Here is a 7,314-nt window from a genome sequence, read left to right on the forward strand (position 1 = left end):
CAACACCACTTCCAACAGCAACTGGTCTCCAATCTAGGGACTGACCAGGACCAACCCTGCTTAGCTTCAGAAGCAAGCCAGCTGTGGGATGCAGGGTGTTAAGCAGCGAATAAAATCCAACATGATTATACCACTCTACATGGAGAAATATACACTAATGGGTTCTTGTATTTGTTGCTATTTGACCTCTCTAGGCTAGGCGGGACGAATTCGTCCCACCTACGTAACAGCCACGGCTATCCTGTGGCGCGATTTTCAAAACCTTAAAAATCCTATTACTTCAATTTCTCAAACATATGACTATTTTACAGCCATTTAAAGATAAGACTCTCGTTAATCTAACCACACTGTCCGATTTCAAAAAGGCTTTACAACGAAAGCAAAACATTAGATTATGTCAGCAGAGTACCAAGCCAGAAATAATCAGACACCCATTTTTCAAGCCAGCATATAATGTCACCAAAACCCAGAAGACAGCTAAATGCAGCACTCACCTTTGATGATCTTCATCAGATGACAACCCTAGGACATTATGTTATACAATACATGCATGTTTTGTTCAATCAAGTTCATATTTATATCAAAAACCAGCTTTTTACATTAGCATGTGACGTTCAGAACTAGCATACCCCCCGCAAACTTCCGGGGAATTCGCTAACATTTTACTAAATTACTCACGATAAACGTTCACAAAAAGCATAACAATTATTTTAAGAATTATAGATACAGACCTCCTCTATGCACTCGATATGTCCGATTTTAAAATAGCTTTTTGGTGAAAGCACATTTTGCAATATTCTAAGTACATAGCCCAGGCATCACGGGCTCGCTATTTAGACACCCGGCAAGTTTAGCACTCACCATAATCATATTTACTATTATAAAAATGTCATTACCTTTTGTTGTCTTCGTCAGAATGCACACCCAGGACAGCTACTTCAATAACAAATGTTGGTTTGGTCCAAAATAATCCATCGTTATATCCGAATAGCGGCGTTTTGTTCGTGCGTTCCAGACACTATCCGAAATAGTAAAGAAGTGTCACGCGCTTGGCGCAATTCCTGACAATAAAATTCAAAGTATTCCATTACCGTACGTCGAAGCATGTCAACCGCTGTTTAAAATCAATTTTTACGTCATTTTTTCGTAGAAAAGCGATAATATTCCGACAGGGAATCTCCTTTTCGGCAAACAGAGGAAAAAATCCCAAAGGCGGGGGCGGTCGGGGTCACACGCATAAGCTAGTGTCTCTTGATGGGCCACTTGAGAAAGGCGATAATGTGTTTCAGCCTGGGGCTGGAGAAACGACATTCTGTTTTTTCCCGGGCTCTGAGAGCCTATGGAAGACGTGGGAAGTGTCACGTTAGAGCAGAGATCCTTAGTAAATGCTCGCTCCTAAACTTCCGGTTTGGAGCGAGCAGTCGCACCACAGGTAATATTCCACTTCGCTACATTACAACGGCTTGATTTGTTTGATCTGAGCAATTCTTCTTAGCTAGCTACATAGCCGTCTTTGTATCAAAGATAATTGTGTAGTTTAGAGTAACTGAGTAATTATCGAGGCTAGCTATCTTCGTCCTCCTAACGTAGTCAACACTGCTAGCTGCTAGCTAGCTAGTCATCACTGTTAGCTAGCCAACTTCTACCGACTAGCAGCACCGCAGAAACTATTACATTACAACGCAAACGACTTGATTAGTGTGGTGTTAGCGTTAGTTAGCCAGCTACATAGTTGTCTGTGCTGTCTCTGTATCTAAGATAATTGTGTAGTTTGAGTTTGAGTATTATCGAGGTGTGCTAGCCAGCCGCGACGCGGCGCCAGACTTACTCAACACACCTAGTCATCATTAACCCACTGCCAGATAGCCATCCGTTACCGACTAGCAGCGCTGTAGTTACTAATACTTCACAACGGAACGATTTGACTAGTGCAGTGTTATCTAGCTAGCTACCTAGTTGTCTTTGTCATAGCTTGATAATTGTTAATTGATCATTGTTAGCTAGCCAGCCATCGAGGTTAGCTAGCCAGCTATTTCCGTCCCCCGCGACGCCATTTTCCCTAACCTAGCCAACTATTACCCGACGAGCAGCATTGTTGAAACTAAATACACTACAAGGAACGTCTTGATTAGTGTTATGTTAGCTAGCTAGCTACAAAGTTGCTTTGTATCATGACAAGGTGTAGTACTGAAACTACCGAGGTTACCTAGCCAGCTACACGTTCAAAGTCAACAACGCAGCCACTGCTAGCTAGCCTACTCCACCAGCCAGCAGTACTGTATCATTTTAGTCAATAACATTTTTGCAACGTAAGCTTAACTTCCTGAACATTCGAGACGTGTAGTCCACTTGTCACTCCAATCTCATTTGCATTAGCGTAGCCTCTTCTGTAGCTTGTCTACTATGTGTCTGCCTATCCCTGTTCTCTCTCCTCTGCACAGGCCATACAAACGCTCCACACCGCGTGGCCGCTGCCGCTCTAACCTGGTGGTCCCAGCGCGCACGACCCACGTGGAGTTCCAGGTCTCCGGCAGCCTCTGGAACTGCCGGTCTGCGGCCAACAAGGCTGAGTTCATCTCAGCCTATGCTACCCTCCAGTCCCTAGACTTCCTGGCGCTGACGGAAACATGGATCACCACAGATAACACTGCTACTCCTACTGCTCTCTCCTCGTCTGACTACGTGTTCTCGCATACCCCTAGAGCATCGAGCCAGCGGGGTGGTGGCACTGGAATCCTCATCTCTCCCAAGTGGACATTCTCTCTTTCTCCCCTGACCCATCTGTCTATCTCCTCATTTGAATTCCATGCTGTCACAGTTACCAGCCCTTTCAAGCTTAACATCCTTATCATTTATCGCCCTCCAGGTTCCCTTGGAGAGTTCATCAATGAGCTTGACGCCTTGATAAGTTCCTTTCCTGAGGATGGCTCACCTCTCACAGTTCTGGGTGACTTTAACCTCCCCACGTCTACCTTCGACTCATTCCTCTCTGCCTCCTTCTTTCCACTCCTCTCCTCTTTCGACCTCACCCTCTCACCTTCCCCCCCTACTCACAAGGCAGGCAATACGCTTGACCTCATCTTTACTAGATGCTGTTCTTCCACTAATCTCATTGCAACTCCCCTCCAAGTCTCCGACCACTACCTTGTATCCTTTTCCCTCTCGCTCTCATCCAACACTTCTCACTCTCCCCTACTCGGATGGTATTGCGCCGTCCCAACCTTCGCTCTCTCTCTCCCGCTACTCTCTCCTCTTCCATCCTATCAGCTATTCCCTCTGCTCAAACCTTCTCCAACCTATCTCCTGATTCTGCCTCCTCAACCCTCCTCTCCTCCCTCTCTGCATCCTTTGATTTCCTCTGTCCCCTATCCTCCAGGCCGGCTCGGTCCTCCCCTCCTGCTCCGTGGCTCGACGACTCACTGCGAGCTCACAGAACAGGGCTCCGGGCAGCCGAGCGGAAATGGAGGAAAACTTCGCCTCCCCTGCGGACCTGGCATCCTTTCACTCCCTCCTCTCTACATTTTCCTCTTCTGTCTCTGCTGCTAAAGCCACTTTCTACCACTCTAAACTCCAAGCATCTGCCTCTAACCCTAGGAAGCTCTTTGCTACCTTCTCCTCCCTCCTGAATCCTCCTCCCCCTCCCCCCCTCCTCCCTCTCTGCGGATGACTTCGTCAACCATTTTGAAAAGAAGGTTGACGACATCCGATCCTCGTTTGCTAAGTCAAACGACACTGCTGGTCCTGCTCACACTGCCCTACCCTGTGCTTTGACCTCTTTCTCCCCTCTCTCTCCAGATGAAATCTCGCGTCTTGTGACGGCCGGCCGCCCAACAACCTGCCCACTTGACCCTATCCCCTCCTCTCTTCTCCAGACCATTTCCGGAGACCTTCTCCCCTACCTCACCTCGCTCATCAACGCATCCTTGACCGCTGGCTACGTCCCTTCCGTCTTCAAGAGAGCGAGAGTTGCACCCCTTCTGAAAAAAACCTACACTCGATCCCTCCGATATCAACAACTACAGGCCAGTATACCTTCTTTCCTTTCTCTCAAAAACTCTTGAACGCGCCGTGCTTGGCCAGCTCTCTTGCTATCTCTCTCAGAATGACCTTCTTGATCCTAATCAGTCAGGTTTCAAGACTGGGCATTCAACTGAGACTGCTCTTCTCTGTGTCACGGAGGCTCTCCGCACTGCTAAAGCTAACTCTCTCTCCTCTGCTCTCATCCTTCTAGACCTATCTGCTGCCTTTGATACCGTGAACCATCAGATCCTCCTCTCCACCCTCTCCGAGCTGGGCATCTCCGGCACCGCGCACGCTTGGATTGCGTCCTACCTGACAGGTCGCTCCTACCAGGTGGCGTGGCGAGAATCTGTCTCCGCACCACGTGCTCTCACCACTGGTGTCCCCCAGGGCTCTGTTCTTGGCCCACTCCTATTCTCGCTATACACCAAGTCACTTGGCTCTGTCATATCCTCACATGGTCTCTCATATCATTGCTATGCAGATGACACACAATTAATCTTCTCCTTTCCCCCTTCTGACAACCAGGTGGCGAATCGCATCTCTGCATGTCTGGCAGACATATCAGTGTGGATGACGGATCACCACCTCAAGCTGAACCTCGGCAAGACGGAGCTGCTCTTCCTCCCGGGGAAGGACTGCCCGTTCCATGATCTCGCCATCACGGTTGACAACTCCCTTGTGTCCTCCTCCCAGAGTGCTAAGAGCCTTGGCGTGACCCTGGACAACACCCTGTCGTTTCTCCACCAACATCAAGGCGGTGACCCGATCCTGTAGGTTCATGCTCTACAACATTCGCAGAGTACGACCCTGCCTCACACAGGAAGCGGCGCAGGTCCTAATCCAGGCACTTGTCATCTCCCGTCTGGATTACTGCAACTCGCTGTTGGCTGGGCTCCCTGCCTGTGCCATTAAACCCCTACAACTCATCCAGAACGCCGCAGCCCGTCTGGTGTTCAACCTTCCCAAGTTCTCTCACGTCACCCCGCTCCTCCGCTCTCTCCACTGGCTTCCAGTCGAAGCTCGCATCCGCTACAAGACCATGGTGCTTGCCTACGGAGCTGTGAAAGGAACGGCACCTCCGTACCTTCAGGCTCTGATCAGGCCCTACACCCAAACAAGGGCACTCCGTTCATCCACCTCTGGCCTGCTCGCCTCCCTACCTCTGAGGAAGCACAGTTCCCGCTCAGCCCAGTCAAAACTGTTCGCTGCTCTGGCACCCCAATGGTGGAACAAGCTCCCTCACGACGCCAGGACAGCGGAGTCAATCACCACCTTCCGGAGACACCTGAAACCCCACCTCTTCAAGGAATACCTGGGATAGGATAAAGTAATCCTTCTAACCCCCCCTTAAAAGATTTAGATGCACTATTGTAAAGTGGTTGTTCCACTGGATATTATAGGTGAATGCACCAATTTGTAAGTCGCTCTGGATAAGAGCGTCTGCTAAATGACTAAAATGTAAATGTAAATAGAGATGGAAAAGAAGTTCAACAAATGGTCAGACAGGCCACTTCCTGTAAAGGAATCTCTCAGGTTTTGACCTGCCATTTGAGTTCTGTTATACTCACAGACACCATTCAAACAGTTTTAGAAAATTTAGGGTGTTTTCTATCCATATGTAATAAGTATATGCATATTCTAGTTACTGAGTAGGAGTGGTAACCAGATTAAATCGGGTATGTTTTTTATCCAGCCGTGTCAATGCTGCCCCCTAGCCCTAACAGGTTAATCAACTCAAAGTCACCACACTATTTCATTGATGTAGCCTAGTTTTAACCGGTCTATGAGGCACTGTTGGCCGACGGGTCAAATATGAGGTTATTACAGTAGCCTACCTTTCACTGAAAGATGCATTTCGGTCCTTTCCTCTCCCCTTACACCTGGCTATCAAGGGAATTTGGGAAGGTTGTGGCTGTTTATACTTCGGTTATTGTGATGATTTTGTCAGAGGAAACAAATCTGAATCTCTGATAATCTAACAGTTACGCTGTAGCGGAGATTCAGCACAATGGATAGCGCCGCAGTTGATCAATTGCACGTGAATCTAAACCCGCAGTTTATCATGTGCCATTCTTCGGCTATATTTACATCAAATCTTCTCAGGCCTACCTATTGCATCTGTTCTCCAGCAATAAAGTACATTATCAAGTTAATATTCATTTAGTCACAGCATAAATTAAACGTGAGCCTACACAATCAAATTAACTTGTCAAGACCCTGCCATTCTTCTCCGTTATTACTTTTATTCAAGACAAAATACCCCCAGTTCTCGCATTATTTTACAGACTTGGTCAGAAAGGGTAACTGATTCTCAAGACCCAGACAAACAAATGTAGAATAACATTCAATACACAAACGTAGGCTACATAACAGGGGCGGAAATCCCAGGGGGACGGGGGTACACGACCCCCCCATCCTGGGAAAACATATGATTTGTCCCCCCAATATATCACTGTAAACATAACTCTGTAATTTAAATAATATGAATAATACGCAATGAAAGCAATTGTGCTGATTATAGACACTTAATAGAGCTTTTTTAAGTTTCAAAAGATTGCGACCCCCCACCCTTTGCCTCACAATGGTTTGATCCACTGCCAGTTCCTTAGTTGGCAAGGTAACAGAGGGTTCGTATCTACTGTCTGAAAGGCACTCAATGCACGTGACTGACATGAGGTTAATCCAGTCAATCGCGCCATAGCAATGATTTGTTTTATGTTGGCAGGGTTCACACACACACACACACACTAGCTGAATTTGCAGAGCTAGCGCGCAAATATTAACTATTAAGCTAGCTAGTACCTATTCCATTTATGTGGCGTCGTCAAAGATGGAATCTTTGCTATCGTCAATTTATTCCTAGATCAGCAATGTAAGTTAGTGCTTCAAAGTCCCTGTGATAAGGTTAGCGATAAACTGAAGTCCAAACTGAACAGAACTACACTCTCTTCTACCATTGTCTTAAATATATGTAATGGTCTCGTTGCAAAAGCTAAATTGTCGCAAGGGAACTTTTATTTTATTTCACCTTTATTTAACCCGGGTAGCAAAGATTATAGCAAACACCACTGAAACGGAATTTGTGCTCGCTAGCTTTGCAAATTCAGCTATTGTTGGAAGCCAGCCAATATGAAACAAACGGTTAAAATTACAAAAGGTTGCAGCATATGTTGTGTAAATGGTGAACTCATACAGCTGTCAACTCTTGTCACTGCAATCCGTTTCACATTTGCTAGCTACCTTTTAGATCGAAGCCCATATAGAATGATAGAAGATATGATAGAAGCCCAT

The sequence above is a fragment of the Salmo salar genome, unplaced genomic scaffold (assembly GCF_905237065.1).
Source record: "Salmo salar unplaced genomic scaffold, Ssal_v3.1, whole genome shotgun sequence".
Lineage (NCBI taxonomy): Eukaryota > Metazoa > Chordata > Actinopteri > Salmoniformes > Salmonidae > Salmo > Salmo salar.